Raw genomic sequence first — 19,072 nt, 5'->3', positions numbered from 1 at the left:
TTTAATTTAATGCTTAACTGACAGGATTGCAATTTGATTTTTAAATTTATATATTAATATTTCAAATGTAAGCTAGTGCTTGGGTCATTTTTTTAAATTTCTGTTATAAAATATTATTATAACCTGAGCTGAAGTTATTTCTTCCAGGTATCCAGTATAGGTGTCCAAGATGAAAGTGTAAGGAATCTAAACCTTATAATCTGGAAAACAAATAAGATTGCCATTTTGGGGGCACCTGGGTGGCTCAGTCGTTAAGCGTCTGTCTTCGGCTCAGGTCATGATCCCAGGGTCCTGGGATCGAGCCCCGCATCGGGCACCCTGCTCCGCGGGAAGCCTGCTTCTCCCTCTCCCACTCCCCCTGCTTGTGTTCTCTCTCTCTCGCTGTGTCTCTCTCTGTCAAATAAATAAATAAAATCTTAAAAAAAAAAAAAAGATTGCCATTTTTACTCCAGGTAAAAAAAATGTAATTCATAAATATAATAGTTGAGTTGAAAGGTTTCTTTAAAAGAAGACTGATTCATCACACGCTAAGATTCTTACAGAAGAAACCAACACTTCATATAATGCTGTAAAGTACAAGTGAGATAGTGATGGCTGTGGTCTGTTTCTGTAATGCTGCCGGTTAAACAGGAGAGTAGTGATTGTTACTCTTACGTAACACTGTTTTGGTTTTGAATTGACGTTTCTCCTATGATCGGCAGAGTATAGCCTAAAGTACCCCCAATTAATACATAGCCCCCTGGACTTTCCCAATCCAACATTGCAACACGATGAGGCCAGTATTATTATTTCCACTTTACAAATGAGGAAACTAAAGCTTAAAGAACTATAATGTGCAGCCCATGGTCACTCAGCTAGTGAGGTTGGATTTCATCCCAGAAGTATAGTAGTTGCCATGCAGCACAGCACCTCGTACAGTTCCTCCATGTAGTAGGTACTCAGTGTTGTTGAAATGAAGGCAAGGGAAGGGAAGGAAGCAAGTACTATCGGCCTACTAGTCCTCTGCAGCACCCAGGTGTGATCTCCTGCTGGGTCGCTTGGAGAAGTTACTTAACCTGAGGCTCATGTTTTAAATATCTGAAATGAGGGCATGATGATACCTCACGATTGTTAAGAGAGGATTTAATGAGACTGTCTAAAGTGCTTACACCACTACCTGACCAGAGCTTCATACCTGCTTTTTTATCCAGTCTGAAAATCACCACCTTTTAACCAGGGTATTTTAGAACATTTTACATTTAATGTGATTATTGATACGGTTTAGGTTAAATCTATCATCTTGCTAGTCATTTTCTATTTGTTCTCTAGGGTTTTTTTTTTCTTTTTCTGAGTATTTTTATGATTCCATTTTATCTTTTGTTGACTTATTGTCACTCTGTTTTTCAGTGATTGCTAGTTTAGTAGACTACACACACACACACACACACACACACAGATGTATATAAAGATCTATACCATACTATATATACATCTTTACCTTCTCAGTCTACATTCAAGTGATCTACTACTCGACAAAAAGTTGAAGAACTCTATAATAGTAGACTTCCATTTCTCCCTTCTCATTTTTGGGCTATTGTGGCCTCACGTTTTACTTCTACATATGCTGTAAGCTCCATACTTTGTTGTTATGATTTTTACTTAATTATCTTTTAAGGGGATTTAAGTGTAAATATTCTAAATCAAAAGGTATAAAGTGTCCTATTGGATAAAAAAACAAGACCCAACTATATGCTACCAACAAGACACATCTTAAAAATAAAGGACAAACAGATGAAAAGGATGGAAAAGATACACCATGCCAACACTAATAAAATGAGAGCAGGAGTGACTATGTTAATAACAGAAAAGCAGATTTCAGAGCAAAAAATATTACCAGAGATAAAGACCATTTTGTAATGCTAAAGAGGTCAGTTCAGCAAGAGGACATAACAACCCTAAGTGTTTGTTTACCTAGTAACAGTTTCAAAATACACAAAGCAAGAACTGTAAGGAGAAGTAGACCAATCTACAATTATATTGGAGATCTGAAGATCCCTCTTTCAATGCTTCATGGAACAAAAAGACAAATATTAGAGCTAGATTGTGCATATAATGAAGGACTTAAGAAAAAATCTATATCCAAATCAGCAAGGATATAAAAGACTTGAACAAGACTGTCAACCAATTTGGTGTGACATTTATAGAACACAGCAGTACTCCACAGTAGATTACACACATTCTTTTCAAGAGCACAGGGAACACATACAAAGATAGACCATATTCTGGGCCATTAAACAAGTCTCAATAAAAGGATTCAAGTCATACAAAGTATATTCTCTGATCACAATGGAATTACTATTTGGAAACTAGCACTTGTAAAGGATTAGATGATTTCTAAATCATATGTGTTTGGGGGACAAGGGGAAGTGGACTGGAAAGCAGAAAGGGAGGTATAGTTGTGGAATGATTTTTATGAATAGTGGAACTCAGACAAGCTATGTTGGAGAAGATATATACAATGCATAGATCTGACCTAGATCTTGTATCCAGAATATAAGAAGAACTCCTACTTATTATTAAGATGACAACCCAGAAGACAACCCAATGTTTTTAATGGGCAAAAGATTTTAACATATTTCACACAAATGCATTAATGACCAATCATCACATAAAATCATGCCCAATAGTAATCATCAGGGGATGACTATTAGCACTGCAGTGGATATCACTGCACAGCTAAGAATGGCTAGTTAAAATAAAGGTTCATAAGTATTGGTGAGGCTGTGGAGCAACTGGAATTCTCATACATTGCTGATAAGAGTATAAAGTATTAAAACCACTTTGGAAAATAGTTTGGCAGTCTTGTCAAGTTCAGTACATACTTGCCATATGATCCAGCAATTCCACTCCTAAATATTACCCCAAGAAAAAGGGAAACATGTCCACAAAACTACTTGCACACAACTGTTCATAGAAGCTTTATTCATAAAAGTACCAAAATGGAAAGAGTCCAAATGTCCCATCAATGAAAGAATGGACAAACAAATTATAATATATAACAGTAAGTACACAGGAAGAAAAAGGAATGAACTAGTGAGATCCCTGGGTGGCTCGTCGGTTAAACGTCTGCCTTCGGCTCAGGTCATGATCCTGGGGTCCTGGGATCAAGTCCGGCATCGGGCTCCCTGCTCTGCGGGGAGCCTGCTTCTCCCTCTGCCATTCCCCCTGCTCGTGCATGCTCTCTCTCAAACACAAATAAAACCTTAAAAAAAAAAATGAAAAAAGGAACAAACTACTGAAATACATAACAAAATCTCAAAAACAGTACGCTGAGCAAAAGAAACATACAGGGTACATTGTAGGGTCAACATTAGCATGAAACTGAGAGTGAATATCTGTTCCATTTTGCATCTTAGGACCTTCGCAGTCCCAGCCTGAAAGTACTTACTATATCATTCCATTCATGTGAAACTAAACAAGCAAAACTAACCTATTGTGACAGCTTATCAGTGGCTGCCTTGGACCAAAAGTGGATGATATTTTACTGCAAAGGGCTCAAGGGAACTCTTGGGAGTGATAAAAATGTTCATTATCTTGACTGGGGTGATGGTTAAGTAGGGGTAAACATTTATCAAAATCCAATAAACTAAAAAAAAAAAAAGGGGGAACTCAACCTGCCTTGGATGTCTCTTCACATTGATAACAACCCATTACTACAATGATTCTTCACATTGATAACAGCATGATCCTTGTACAATCTCATGATCACTTCTGTTTAACAACTCTGCATCACTTAAAAATTAAATCCAAAATCTTTGCAACACAGTTCCTCTTCAACTCTAACCTCACTTCTCACTTGCTAGTGCATTCTTCTTTTGTTGGATCTATTACACTATTCCTTTGCTTCTCTGTCTTCATGACTAGGCTACAGAACAAGATCTTTATCTTTTTCATTTTTGTATCTCAGTGCATAGCATGGTATCAGGCACAGGGCATGCTTCCCAAAAAATGTTAGTTCAATAAATGTAATAAGCATATGAAATATGATTTTCTTTGTCCTCTCCAAAGAGAATCCGTCCCTGTAAATTAAGGAAATTGCTTTCTTTATATGATCAGAAACATTTTTCTCCCAAGTCCTTCATTAAAATTGAGCCTATGCACAACGTAGCTCTAAAATTTCAAAGACCTAAGGCAGTGATTTTCAACCTTCACAAAGTAGTAATAACCTTCATTTGCTGTTTCTGCATTTCTGCCTTACTATCTCATCTCTTGCTGAAATGTTCTTTTTAAATTAATAGCTTGATAGATGGCTGAGTAGCTTTCATCAGACCAATTAGGACAATAGTAAGTATCCATTTGTGGAGTGTGGACATTCAAGAAATCTGATCCATTATTTAGAAAATCATTCCTGAGCTCAGAGTTGGCTCAAATTGGCACCTTCTGGCATTTGCTTGTGGGTGGGGAATGTGGAATGCTTTGAATGCTGAATGGATTTGTCAAGTTTTAAAATCCCTTATGGTTAGAGGAAAACAACATTCATTGTTTAAAAACACCATTGTTTGTTTTTTCTGCTTTTCTGTTCTTTGGAGCCTGAATCTGCAAAAACATTCACACCCAGCATTTTGCTTCATGTACGTCTTCTAATATGTTTCTGGAGACATGAGTGATGTGAAAAACTTTTTATTGTGATTGTTTAGAATGTTCAGGACAAATCAAAAAAGTCTATCTTAATGCTCATACTGTATTTTATGGAGAAAGACCAGATTTCTGTCATTGTAGGCAGAGAGTAGAGTTGATAGGCATGTGGGTCCTGGAGCCAAGACTTCCAATGCTCAAATCCCTGTTTTCCCACTTCATGGCTACGTGACGCTATGTGACCTTGGACAAGGTATTTAACCCCTCTGTCCTGCTTCAATATCCTCATCTAGTCAATAGGCACGAGAATAGATTAGGTCCAGGGTAGCCACTGATACGCTGTCACAATAGATTAGTTTTGCTGTTGCAGAGTTTCACATGAATGGAATTATATAGGAAGCTTCCAGGCTGGACTAGGGAGATCCTAAGATGCAAACTGGAACAGATGTTCACTCTCAGTTGTTTGAAGAATGAGTGGGTTAATACACGCAGAATGCTTGAAAGGGCAACGGGCACAGAAAAAGTGATCAATAAAATTAAGTTGTGTTATCAACATGTTAACAATGTGTTATCATTGTTACCATCATTATCCTCAACATTAAGCAATTGAATGTAGAGTTCCCATATCTGATTATTACACCGCACCTCACAGCCGAGATTCCAGGAGATACCACTTTAGTAGCAAGGTTGTTTTACTAGCGAGAACCCAGCACTACCTCCTTGCACAGAACAGAGAGCATCGCCTGAGGAGAAGGTCATTCTAGGGCATGGAAGAGTGCACGTGAGGTACTATCCAGAGCCGCATGCTGCTCTTCCACTCTACCCACTCCATCGCCACTGTCACTACCAGGACCTCTCCTTTCTCGTTCACATTAACTCATCAGCTTCCCCCCTTGTGGTCTTTTCACACAGACCCCACCCTCCCCTTCCCACATCCCCACCCCGGATCAATCCATTTCTCCACAGAAGGCAGAGTGATCTTTCTAATAGAATCTCTTCCTTGATCGCACTCACTTGCTTAAAAAAACCCTCAGTGATAAACCTTGGACACAACATAAGGCCCGTACCCAATGGAGCACAGGGCCTCTGGGATCTGACCCAGTGAGTCTCTCCTCCCTTTGCCCTCACTCCTCACCCTCTCTTCGTCCCCAGACAAGCTATATGTAGTTCCCTAACTCACCTTGCTCCCATCCTCGGCTGGAGCATGCATTGGTCCCAATGCCTGGCATATGCACCCCTTCCCCTGAATGAACTTTACTTGCCAGACTGGATTCACCTATGGTTGAGGCAAGGATCATATCTGCACTAGCTCTTTCCCAATTGCCTGGCACACACTATGCTTATTAAATTATTATGTTGAATTAATTACCTTATGCTCAGGACTCTGGTAGGTTTCTCTGCTTGGAGTTCTAGCATGTCACTTAACTCATTATTATGCATCATTATTATGGATTTGTTTGTCTCCCATTAGACTGAGCTTCACAAGGCTGGTCCTTGTCTTATACATCCTTGCATCCCCAGCTTCCAACACAGTGCCTGCCATGAAACAGGAACTTAATAAGTTCCAAAAGAATGAACACTATCCACATACCATTAATCTCAGGTTTAAAGTTCACTCAAATTCTGAAGCAAGGGGATGTATGGACTCCCTTGGCAGTTCTTGGATGCTATCCCAATGATACTACCAACATTTTAAGCAAGTTTGTGTGTATGTGCATTTTTCTGGGTAGTGGGTCCATCGCCTTCATCAGATTCACAAAGGGCTTTCTAATTCCCTGAAAGGTGAAAATATATGTCCTTAAGAGTTGTTTTTAGGGGTGCCTGGGTGGTGCAGTCGGTCAAGCGTCTGACTCTTGATTTCAGCTCAGGTTGTGATCTCAGGGTCATGAGATCGAGCCCCACATTGGGCTCCAAGCTCAGTAAGGAGTCTGCTTGAGATTCTCTCTCCCTCCCCCTCTGCCCCTCCCCCTGCTTGCACGTGCATGTTCTCTCTCTCTCTCAAACAAGTAAATAAATAAAATCTTTATTTAAAAAAAAAAGAGTTGTTTTTAAAAAACCAATTGTGAAATAAAAAGTTTGCAAGGTAGTTTGATGAGTCAGTCCATATGGCTCGGATGAGGTAGAGGGTTTGTGCCTCTATGAACGGTCTCTGGCAGCCTCTCTGCTGCTGGACTATGTGGTGTTTCCAATTGCCTGCAGTGGGTGTTCTCCTGGATGAATATCCCTTTGTGGTGTCCCCGCCCACACACACCTGTAGGAGCAGTTTGAGACTAATTTGCATGGCCTACTTGGTTCTAGAAGCATCAAGCATTTCAGGCCCTGGGACCAGCCCCACACAGTATTTTAACCCAGCTTTCAGGGTGTAGAGGCTGTTCTGTTCAAGCTGAGAACCTCCTTTGATCCACTTTGACTAGACATTTTCTCGGGCTTCTATCAATAGATCGGCAGTTTTTTTCTGACCCAGACCCACACAATCAAGAGACTAAAGCTTCTCTAAGAAGCTAAGAAAGAGCACATTTTAAAAATAACTTGAGCAAATGAGTTCATTCTGGCAAAAACAAACCAGCTCTGTAAAATAAACTTCTTTAGAGTTTCTCAATAGCAGGTCCTGAAAACGTAAACAACCCCAGGGTCCACATGCGCTGAGCCACTCATTGAACAGAAAGTTTCTGGCCCAAATTCTGTCAAAATAAAGAACACCTTATAAAACTAGGGGTCCATGACCATCATGTGAGAACAAGATGAGGGGGGTGTGCAGTGACCCAGCCCAAGGACAATGAGAAAGTCTCATGACCTCAAAATGCTGGCTTTCCAGCCCAAAGCTAAAGTGATGAGGGACAGGGGGCTACAGCTTATGCCTCAGGCCCTTACTCAGATCCTACCAAGCCCCTGCCTTCTCCAGGGAAAACCAGAGTCTGTTCACTCTCGTGAAATCAGAGGCAGCCCCTGCGAGTTTTACTAGTGTTCTGTTGACAGGATAATGGACCCACTGAAACTGTAATAACATGCTTGGCCAAAGGAGCCCAGACCATGAAGTTATTATAACTTCATACCCAGCCATAGTCTTTCGAGCATAATAATAATATGTTCTTTCTGATGAGACCCATACTGTTCCAATGAACTTACGCTGAGTTTATCTGCACAAGAATAATAACTTGTTAGAAATAATAAATACAGTGATTCTCATTTTATATTTGTTAGCTCTCCTTCAAAACAAAGTATTTTCTCATTGCATGGTGGCAATCTGGTCCTTTCTATATGGGGAGCAATGTGCTAGAATGCATATCTTAGAATGGACAGACCTTAGAGAAATTCAGAAAAAAGGCACAGGGATCATTTTTAAAAACTAGAAAATGCAACTTATGGAAAAGCATTAAGAAAAACTTGCTATTATTTAATCACAGAGATGTGGGAAATACTGGGATAAACCTGAACATCATATTTCAGGTGTACCAAGACTCATGGTCAAATTAGCAGCGTATATTGAGTCATGGCTATGTGCCAGGTGCTTTATGAGCAATTTTGCATTTAACCCTCACCATGACCTCATGAAGTGCACATCCCCATGTACGTGAGAACACTGAAGCATAGGTTAAGTGATTGTCCAAACCTGATAGATATTTTTCACAAATATTCTGCTTTCCTCTCTCTCTTTTCTCACCTGGAAGTTAAGTTGTACTTTCTCTTTCCGTGAACCCAGGCATGACCACACAACTCTCTTTAACCAATGAAATTTGAGCAAGCAACGTGCACTGTTTCCAGACAGAAGGTTGGAGAGCCTGTATGAGCTTTGTCTTCTTTCACTCCGCCACGGTGACTATTAACACTCTGGAAAGTGGCTGCTCCACAGCCTTGGTCCTTCAGTGGGGGATACAGGAGGGAGCAGAGCCCCCTCTCCCACCCCCATCAATGCAAGATGAGTGTGTTGCACGAGCAAGACATTAATCTTTGCAGTTCTAAGCCACTGAACTTGCAGGATTGTTTCTGTAGCAAAATCTGACTGATACACTAAGTCAGCCAGCCAGCTGATTGGAACTTGACCTGCCTCTATTACCCCACAGCTTATTCTGAGGTAACATGCTGTGCTGCCTTCCAGGTAGAGAATGATGGCTACGTGTATTATTCTACCCAGTTTGAGAAGCAGGAAAAAATGGTCTTTACCTCCAGTGACAGGAATTGAGATTCCCCAGGGGGCAGTCAAGACATAAATAAGAGAACTGAGGAAGATCAGGGGAACTTCCATTGAAGATTTACTCACAAGAGAAAAACAGTTCATGTCTTGATGTATTTCCTTCCAGGCATGTTTAATGAACACTTTGCATATATTTTCTTAGAGTCCTACTTAAGGGAAAATTTTTTAGAGTTCCGGGCTTGTAATTGTGTTCTCTGCTTCAGGGTCTCTCTCTGGTTTACTCTGGCTTACTTTCCTATAGGACTCACGACAATAACCTTCTGCTGTATTGGTCAGCACACAAGGTGGTCTTCATTTCCAGTCTACCAGGAACCCAAATATTGCTTTGGATTCCCCCCAAAACAGAGCCTGAGACAAGGACTTGAGTGCAGTTAGTTTATTTGGGAGGTAAGTCCAGGAAGCAGGAGTGAGAGCAGGATGCCTGGGACAAGAAGGAGGAAAAGCCAACCTAAGGGTGAATGGTCAACTGGCCCCTTCAGGCTGGGATCTCTAAGTCATGTAAAGAATGCCTCCCATAATTGTCCATCTCAAGGATAAGAGGCTGGAGCGTTTATTCACTGGCTCTCATTCCCTGTTGGTTGACCCTAGGGGTTTGACCTAGCCTCCCTGCAGCACAGCTACTGTGCTCACTCCAGGGCTGGGCAAGCTCCCGCAGCTGTGGAGAATCTTGAGGCAGACAGTAAAATGACGCCTGATGTGTGCTTGAGATCTGGGAAACCAGCCACCGTAAGGGCACTAGAACCGGGGGCACCAGGGATGTTTTCTATACCAAACCTCATCCCTAAACACTAATTTCAGTTCTTGCAGAGCTGATGGATACAAGGTGATACCAAGCTGGGACTGAGAGTACCATAGGCCCGTGTGAGTCCTGGACAAGTTTCCTAATGTCTAAAATTGAAGGTGTTCATATCTACCATCCACGGTCATTGTAAGTATTTGGTGAGCTAACATGTGAAAATGCCCAGCACAGTTCCTAGCACATTACAGGTGCTTGATAAATATAAGTCCTCTGCCATCCATCTCCAGTAAATGCCATAGGGCTGTCCTAGCCACCAAGGCAAAGGGCGTAAGGGTCCTTGCAACTCTTCACTTGTGCTTTCCTTTTGGTTTTTGAGGCTGACTACAGTTTGAGCAGCAATGAACAGCAACTTCAACTGGAAACCCAGCTCAGCAACTGCTGAGATAAACAGAAAAGAACACAGGAAAGCAAATAGGCAAGGAAAAGGAATGAAAGTGTAATGCAATTTTATAGAAAAGGAGACTTGTTCTTCTGGGACACTGGGTAGAAATCTTAATGAGTTACCTTAATGAGTGTACCTAAATCCTCTTTGGTACAAAGTCACAAAAGGGAAGAGAAAGAAAGGAGGAAGGGAAGAGGGAGGGATAGAGGGAGGGTAAAAAGAAAGAATAAATAAAAGGAAGGAAGGAAATTATCCATTCATCTCTGCAGAGACTCTGCTGAGCATTAGGCAATATGACTTGGGAAAAATTGTAACTGAAACTTTTCTAAAAACCTTTCAGAGAGGTGTTTTTCCTCAGAAAAGCATCATCAGGGCTGTTCAATATCCAAGGCAAGTCTTTCATATTACTAGACATGAAACACTATTGTATCTGAAACTGGCCGGAGGCCATTTAGAAATTCAATAATTATTCAACCCAAGGGGCTTTCCAAATGGTGAAGCAGCATCTTGGGAGGAAATTAATATTGAGCAATGTATCCAGTCTAATTGGAATCTTGAGGAAATGGGGTCCTGAGTAGGTAAAACAGCTGGAAGCTAAAGTAGGTCAGGACAAGTGATCCCCTCATTTTTGTGTCTTGCCTTAATTATGATGTGAAAAGGAGAATCTTGTTTATTTTTTATGCCAGGAGGGCAAGGTGGTGGTTTGGAGACACTCCTTGTTCATTAACAGCCACCTTCAGTCAGACAAGAAAACAGCTTACTTCTTTCATTTCTTTCCACAGATATTCAAGGATAGTTGAGAAGGCACAAAAGACTTTTTTGTTTGTTTCTTTTGCCAAACATGGCAGTTCGGAGTTAAGGAGTGACTTATTAGCCATGGTCGTGAACACTGATCACAAAGATGGTAAAGCTGTGTTTTTTTTTTCCCCTTCAAGAGAAAGTCCATGTGAGACCCTCCTTATTTTCCTATTTAGCGGGGAGGGGGCACAATCAAGTTGGAAGCATCCGTGACACACCAGCCTCTTCTGTCTTCCTTTGCACCTGTCTTCTGTCTTCTGTATGCATCACTTTGAGAACACAACTTCTTAAGCCCATTGAGCACACAGTGGTCTGATTCCCCATCTTAGAAAGACTCACTCTTAAATTGATTTGGGGGATCTATGCTGTCTTTACATGAGACTACCTTAGAGTCCAATTCTCCTGGCAACTAACTCTCCTTAGCTCATATCTACTGACCTATTTTAGGACAATTCCTAGAGGACAATTCTTCTCCTTTATTCAGAGTCTGAGGCAGACCACAAGTGTACTATACCTGGTGTGTGTCAGGCCCAGAACAAAAACACTGTGCTTCTCTCTGGGGAAGAGTCACTTATTCAAAATTCAAATGATTTAAAAAACAAACAAAACCTGAAAAAACACCGTCTGGTAGGGAGATCTGAAGGGACACTGGATCACTATGAAAAACACAGAAAAAAAAAAAAAAAAAGAAAAATACAAAGAGATAGCTCCAAAGAGCAGGAAGAAAGATCACAATCTCATTTAAATAAAACTAATTAAAAAAATAACTTGGGAAAGAACATTCACTCTGCTCCTATAGAACGGAAGGCAGGCAATTGTCCATAATGATTCCAAAGCGTACCATCTTGTTTAGCTGCACTGGGACAATTTTGAACTGTGTCACAGGTTTTCCCAGCCCTCAAACCCTGTGACTGTTATATGACTCAGTTCCACTTCCACAAAATGGGATTGATAGAATGTGGATTTCAGAGGAAATGATTATAGACATCAACAATAGTCATTATAAACGGTAAGAATTATGCTAGCAGGAAACATGCTTTAACACGTGGGTTCTTGTCATGACTTGAAATTGCTTAAAAAGTTTTACATATATATGTACTAGATATGTATAAAAGATTTATATAAATATCTTTATACCATATATATTCACGTATTATACATATCTTTTGTACACACACACACATCTCTTCATTATTTCAGTGCCTGGGGGACACATGCACATTCATTTCCAGGACCCAGAGATGCCCCATACAACATTGAGACAATCTCTCCAGGATTATGATCAGTCAGGGTTTTGAAAGCAAAATCAAAGTAGGTAAGGAGGAAGTGTGCCTTACTGTTCAAGATTCGTTAAGTAGACAGTTAGTTGTGTTAACTCTCATTGCATGGTATGAAAAGAAGGACTCTGGGAATGTCTGCTCTTTGTTAGTAAGCTGCCTGTAATAATTATGGCTAGCACACAATGCCAATGGGTAATCAGACTACCAAATTAATAGGAATAACCTCTCACAAATCTAATTTGAGTGAGCACTGCTCTCCAGAGCAACATGATTGTGAGTCTATGTTTGTCAATGACTGCGCAAACATGTTTTCTCCACTTTACTCTTTTGCAATGTGTTATGATGTTACTATGGTGACGCTCTTATGATATCCTTTTGCTCTCATGGTGCCCTCTCAGTGGAAGCTCTAATGAGATGGTTTGGCAACAGAATCTTTCTGGGATTTTTCCCCATACACCATTGAAGACCAGCATGGCTTTCCTCTTACAGGAAATGCATAAAGCATGAACTGAAAATGGTAGAAAGTAATTTGCACTGACTTGGGTAAAGAATGTGAATGTTATTAATACTATACCAAACTACCCAGAAATATTCTTTTTGCTCCCAATTCTAGGAGATGACCCAAGGGACAGTAAGGCTTCTAGATTGAGTGTGGAATGTCACACAGCTGAGGGCTAGGGTCTCTTGCCCTCCTGAGGGAGGAGCTATGTGAGGGTGATGTGAGAACTATGTGCTGGAAAGAAAAAGAGATGGAGTTTCCGGAGCGCATACTATGTGACAAGCACTATGCTAAGCACATTACATGCATCCCTTGACTGATTATTTACTTACCTTATATTATTTTATATTTACCCCATTTTATATTATTTACCCCATTTTATAAAATGACACAGCTAATATGGGTCTTTCAGACTCTGAAGCCCATTCTGTTAATTACTATGCCACCTTGTCTCCCTAAAATGCATCTTTCATTTTTTTAAAAAAGATTTTATTTATTTATTTGAGCTAGAGAGAGAGTGAGAACAAGAGCACGAGCTGGGAGACAGAGGGAGAAGGAGAAGCAGGCTCTCCCACTGAGCAGGGAGCCTGACTCGGGACTCAATCCCAGGATCCTGGGGTCATGATCTGAGCCGAAGGCAGACACTTAACCTACTAAGCCACTCAGGCGCCCCAAAATGCATCTTTCAGATGATCCTGTCTTCTCTCTTTTCCCTGGAAGAGCTTGGAAGTGAGAATCATAAGTGCTTCCATCCTATTCCCTTAGACTTATTCCATAACTACTTGGAGAGATTTATCTGAAACAGCTTGAAATCTGACAACTTTATCTTGGACAGGCACACCCTTGGGGCCTTTTCCACTGCTATATGGGGACACACAGCAGCAATGGTCATGAGATCTAAAATCAACGTCCCAATCTTATTAGTTGTGTAATCTGGGGCAAGTCAATTCTTCCAGCCTTAGTTATTTCACCTAGGAAATGGAAATGGCGAAAATTATACTTGTCCAAAGGTCAGGAATAACCTAGTTGCTTTCATTATCTATTTTTGCTCACTTTAGAACCTCTTGGGTCTATGATATATGAGGCTGTGCTCTGGACCTAGAATGACAGATCATGATTGCCCTTTTATAATGTGGCAAACAGAGCAGCCTCTCAAAACATTTTATCAGCAAGAAGTTCACTTTTGTCTTCTACTTACTGCCTTTTGAGTTACAGCTTCAGACATTGCTTTGGCAGCTCCTTCAGGTAAACTTTCTCCATTAATAACTTAATGAAAATCATTACATTTCCCTTGATCTCTAGCCTAGCATTCGGGATCCCAGCCCTTATCATCTAACTGCACAGAGTCCCCATACCAACTAGATTAATCTTGGTTTCCAGGACACATCTAGCATTTTTCTACCTATCTTTACAGGTTTTCTGTACCTGAAACAACTTTTCTAACTCCAACGATGTCCACCATCTTTATTTATTTATTTGTTTTGATTTTTTTTAAAGATTTTATTTATTGGGGCACCTGGGTGGTTCAGCTGGTTAAGCATCTGCCCTCGGCTCAGGTCATGATCCCAGGGTCCTGGGATTGAGCCCCATATCGGGCTCCCTGCTCAGCGGGGGTCTGCTTCTTCCTCTCCCTCCGTGCTCTCTTTGTCTCAAATAAATAAATAAAATCTTAAAAAAAAAAAAACTCAAAAATATATTTAAAAAATATTTTATTTATTTATTTGAGAGAGGAGCAGAGAGAGTGAGAGAGAGAATACAAGCAGGGGGAGGGGCAGAGGGAGAAGCAGACTCCCCGCTGAGCAGGGAGCCCGATGCAGGGCTTGATCCCAGGACTCGGGGATCATGACTTGAGCTGAAGACAGACGCTTAACTGACTGAGCCACCCAGGCACCCCAATGTCACCATCTTTAAGTCCAGCTCAAATGCCACATCCTCCTTGAAGCTCTCCACAGTCAACTCCATCCAGAATTAATCTTGTCTCCATGCTCCACAGAAATGTATTGGTCTCTTCTATACCTTCCCCTCCCCCACAGTCTCCCTTGTATTATTGCTAGTCATATTTCTCTAACAGGTTATAAGCATCTTGAGGGCAAGATCCCAGGCAGCCTATTGCTCCATGATAGTGGCAGGGGAGTGTGAGGGTTCCAGCTATGGATTTAAGCTACACTGCCAAGTCTAAAACCTGCCTACATGATGTACTAGCTGCATGTCCTTGGGTAAGTTCCCTTATCTTTCTGGTCTATAATTTCTTCACCTGTATTTCCTGCATAGGGACCTTGTGAGAATTAAATGAGACATTCCATGTAAAGTACTTAGCAAGTACCTGATGTATTGTAGGTGCTTAACAGATGTTAAATATTTGCAATACCTATAATGAGTTTTCTTCATTAATTAAGTCAACACATATTTGAGGGCCATATTAGCGTGTTCAGGTGTATAACAAAATACCATAGACTGGATGGCTTAAACAACACACATTTATTTCTCATAGTTTTGGGGACTGGGAAGTCCAAGATCATGATGCTGGCCAGTGTGGTTCCTGGTGAGAATCTTGTTGGCTTACAGATGGCCTCCTTCTCACCCATGTCCTCACATGGCAGAGAGACAATCGCTCTTTTATTGTTTCTCCTTATAAAGTCACTAATCTCATCATGAGGGCACTACCCTTAACACTTCATCTAACCAAAAGGCCAGAAGCAATAACCCTAACTACCTCTTAAAGGCTCCATCTCCAAATACCATCACATTGAGGGTTAGGGGTTCCACATATGCATTTGGGGGCAGAGGGAGGTGGGATATAATTCAGTCCATAGTGAGCATCTATACATTTATTGAGCTAGTCCGAGGATAGAGTAATAGACAAAATAGATAAAAACCCATGTCATGTAGAATTTACATTCTAGTAGAAAGAGTGAGACTGTGGAAGACAGAATAACGGCCCCCCCAAAGGTCCACATGTTTATCTCCATAACCTGTGATCATGTTACATTACATGGCAAGTAGGAATTGGAGTTGCAGACAGAATTAAGGTCACTAATCAGCTGACTTTAACATAGGGAGATAATCCTGGATTATTTGGATGGGCTCGGTGTAATCCCAAGGGATTTATAAGTGGAAGAGGGAAGTGGAAGAGGAAAGCAGAAAGGTCAGAATGAAGAAAATGAGATCTTGACTGCTGTTGCTGGTTTGGGAGATGGAGAAATGGAACCACAGGCTGAGGTATGTGGGCAGCCTCTAGAAATCAGTAAAAACAGGGAAACTGATTCTCTCTCCTCTATAGACTTCAAAGAGGAACCCAGCCCTGCTGACACCAATGAGACCTGTGTTGAACATCTAACCCCCAGAATATAATAAATTTTATTGTTGTACATCATTAAGTTTGTGGTACTTTGTTATGGCAGCCATAGAAAATTAACATGGGCAAAAAACAGAAAACGAATACAGGGATATTTTGTGTGTGTGTATATATACACACACAGTATATATATATGTATGTATTGTATATCAGATGGCAATAAATTCTGAGAAAATTGGAGCAGGGACTATGGATAGGGAGTGTTAGAAGGGGAAGGTGATAATAATTTTAAGCAGAGTTGAAAGAGGAGCCCAAGGAGGATCTGGAGTAGCAAGACAAAATATGACAAAATATGATACCACTTTTACTGGAATCACATTGGCTGCTTTACTGAGAATAGCATATATGGGGGGGTGGCAAGGTGGAAGCAGGGGGGCCAGATAGAAGGTTATTGCAGTAATACTAGCTACAGGTATTTGTGGCTTGGACTGAGGTGGTGGAAAGAGGTCTATCAGCATTTGGATATCTTTTGAAGGTAAAACCAATGAGATTTGCTGATAGATTAGAAGTGGAACAGAAAAGGAGAAAAGTCAAAGATGATCCTGTGATTTGGGGCTTTAAGCCAATGAAAGGTTGGAGAGGCCATTCACCAGGATGGGGAAGACAGCAGTGGAGCAAATTTGAGGGAGAGGATGGGTGTATGTTGGGTGGACCCTTGGTACCCGAATCCTTCCCTTCCCCTAGTCTTTCCCTTCAGATTGCTTTTCCCTACAAGCCAAGAACCATACACCATAAGGAATAATAGCCAGTGGGAAACAGTGTCTTGTTCAATTCATGATGGAGCCCGTTTGCTGTATAACACCTATGCAGAGCTCTGATAAAAGCTGGACTGGAGAATGAGGGGTAGCCCAGGACGCTACAGATGGAATGTTTGTGTCCTCCCCAAATTCATCTGCTGAATCCTATACCCCAGTGTGATGGTTTTGGGAGGTGGAGCTTCTGGGAGGTGATCAGTCATGAGGGCCGATGCCTTATGAACAGGATTAGTGTCTTTATAAAAGAGGCCTGAGAAAGCTCCCTGCCCGCTTCTGCTTTGTGAGGACACAGTGAAAAGCTGCCTATGAGAAAGCAAGCCCTCACCAAACACTGAACCTGCTGGCATCTTGATCTTAGACTTCTCAGCCTCCAGAACTATGAGAAATACCTTTCTGTTGTGGGGAAGCCCCCAAGCTTTGTTGTAGTAGGCCCACCAGACAAAGACACAGGAGGACCAAGGAGGGCTTGAATCTAAATGCTGGCCCTTCAGAGCACATTGTGAAGGTGGAGCCACCCTTCTCCAGCCCACGAGGTCACAGGGCAGAGAAGCTGGGCCAGAGAGTTGGCAAGAGTCGGGGCACCATTCGCCACACTGACCCCGCTCCCTGATAGAAATTATCCAGGAAATATTGATGGCTCCCTCCCAATCACAAGATTTACCATTCCTCCCCAGGGAAGAAGCCACTAAGGGGCTGGAAGTGGGATGAAAGTCCTCTCTTCCCACAGGCAAAGCTGAAATGCAAGGAGAGAGGGAGAGATGGTTCCATTAATGTTTATTGATTAGAATTGAATGCCCTCTTCACCTGCACATGCTCTGCTCATCTGTAGCCTGGCGAGTGAGTCCTATCTCCAAGGGCAGAAGTTGGATCTCAATGTTCTGCTTCAGTTTCTGAGCCAAGAAACCTTATTTTTCCTCTCTTGACAGGACAGAAAAGATCCTGCCATGGGAATTGTTAGGCAGACAACAGACTTCCCAATTAGGGACTAGCGAGTTAAAGGGAAGGACCATTAAAGGTAAACTGGGGTAATTCAGAGATACTTCCATCCTGGTTGTTCTGGATGATGACCAACGTTCTGATTGCCATGAGGTCAAAAGGACAAAAGGAGCTCTAAAAGCAGTGACTAGGGTTTGAGGCAGTTTGGAAATGAAATTGCATTACTCAATAATGTAGAGAATCATTGCTAAATGGCTGTATATTTGTATCTGACTATTTTCCCCCCTCATGTTTGAGTTTCATATTCACAATCTCCACTATCTTTGCATTGCCCAAGTGACATAGAATTAAATGAAATCATTTAATCCAGTGTTAAGATCATTAGACCATGACTATTTGGCTATTTATTAAATATTTCTTACAACATCAGAAATGACTTGATATTGCAGAAGATGTGTGTGGTTTTAGAGGTTCTCATTTAGTAGTGGTGGAAACCACTTTTGGGCAGAGGATGTTAACCCCTCACGTGTCTTAATTTCTACTTAATATATTTCCATACTTCTCGGTGCCTGGGTGGCTCAGTGGGTTGAGCGTCTGCCTCCGGATCAAGCCGTTCGTTGGGCTCCCTGCTCAGCAGGGAGTCCGCTTCTCCCTCTGCCCTTCCCACCCATCCATCCCCGCCCCTGCTTGTACACACACGCTTTCTCAAATAAATAAATAAATAAAATCTTTGGGAAAAAATATATATTCATACCTCTTTAAAGTGTGTAGTCAGAATTGTAAAATGCAACCCTTAGTCATTTGGTACTCTTCAATCGATATGTATTAAGGTAGGTGCTATAGAGGAATAAAAAGATGTGGAAGACATTATTTTCCTTAGGAAGCTTACATCTAGTGACTCCTACTATTAAGAATACTTTCTATGTTTAATTTACCCTTAAAACCATCCAGCAAGGTAGATAATGCTCTCCCAATTTACAGAGGAAAATACTGGTTTAGAGGTCATAGACCAAAATCACACAGCAGAAAGTCGCAGGGTGTGCCTGGGCTTCCAAGACTATGCTCATTCCACTACTCCCAGGTTGTTCTAGTAAATCTGCCAGAATCTCAGTATTTTCAATGATTAATGCTCCCCTCTGTCAGTATTTTCCAATATAGTCTTTTTCAACAAGTCAGAAAATCTTGGAGAAGGTGATTTCCCCCTTTCTAGGTGCCTTGGCTGTGTGTGGACCCAGAACGCGTCCTTTCGGATGCGTTATCTTCCTCTCCGCCCTCGTGAGAGGGTCCGGGTCTTTTCCGCAGGGCGCGGAGCCCGCGTAGACCGCCCATTCCCCACCTCTGCAGGAGGCAAGAGGAGTCTCCAGGCGACCTGACTTCTCTTCCCCACGGAGCTGCCATTCCGCGGGCGGCCACCAGGGGTCCCCGCCCGGCGCCCCGCGAGATAGCCGCGCGCTGGGCGCGT

General features: G+C 41.6%; 1 long non-coding RNA gene across 2 annotated transcripts; it reads right to left on the bottom strand.

The window, feature by feature from the left end:
- Nucleotides 1-2,944: 2,944 nt before the first annotated feature.
- On the bottom strand, nucleotides 2,945-19,068 carry LOC115942263 (uncharacterized). Of its 2 annotated transcripts, XR_014140012.1 has the most exons (5): nucleotides 18,365-19,068; nucleotides 17,336-17,407; nucleotides 5,984-6,150; nucleotides 5,260-5,374; nucleotides 2,945-3,241 (listed from the first exon to the last, which is right to left on the bottom strand). It is a non-coding gene; the product is annotated as an uncharacterized LOC115942263 (long non-coding RNA). The 2 variants fall into 2 exon arrangements; XR_004076857.2 differs by lacking the exons at nucleotides 2,945-3,241; nucleotides 5,260-5,374; nucleotides 5,984-6,150 and having other exon boundaries at nucleotides 14,257-17,407; nucleotides 18,365-19,044.
- Nucleotides 19,069-19,072: the final 4 nt, after the last annotated feature.

This window comes from Leptonychotes weddellii, chromosome 14, assembly GCF_054177405.1.
Source record: "Leptonychotes weddellii isolate Sample4059 chromosome 14, ASM5417740v2, whole genome shotgun sequence".
In the NCBI taxonomy this organism is placed as follows: Eukaryota; Metazoa; Chordata; class Mammalia; order Carnivora; family Phocidae; genus Leptonychotes; species Leptonychotes weddellii.
Note: the sequence above shows the minus strand (reverse complement) of the source record. Positions and strands in the feature narration are given on the sequence as shown.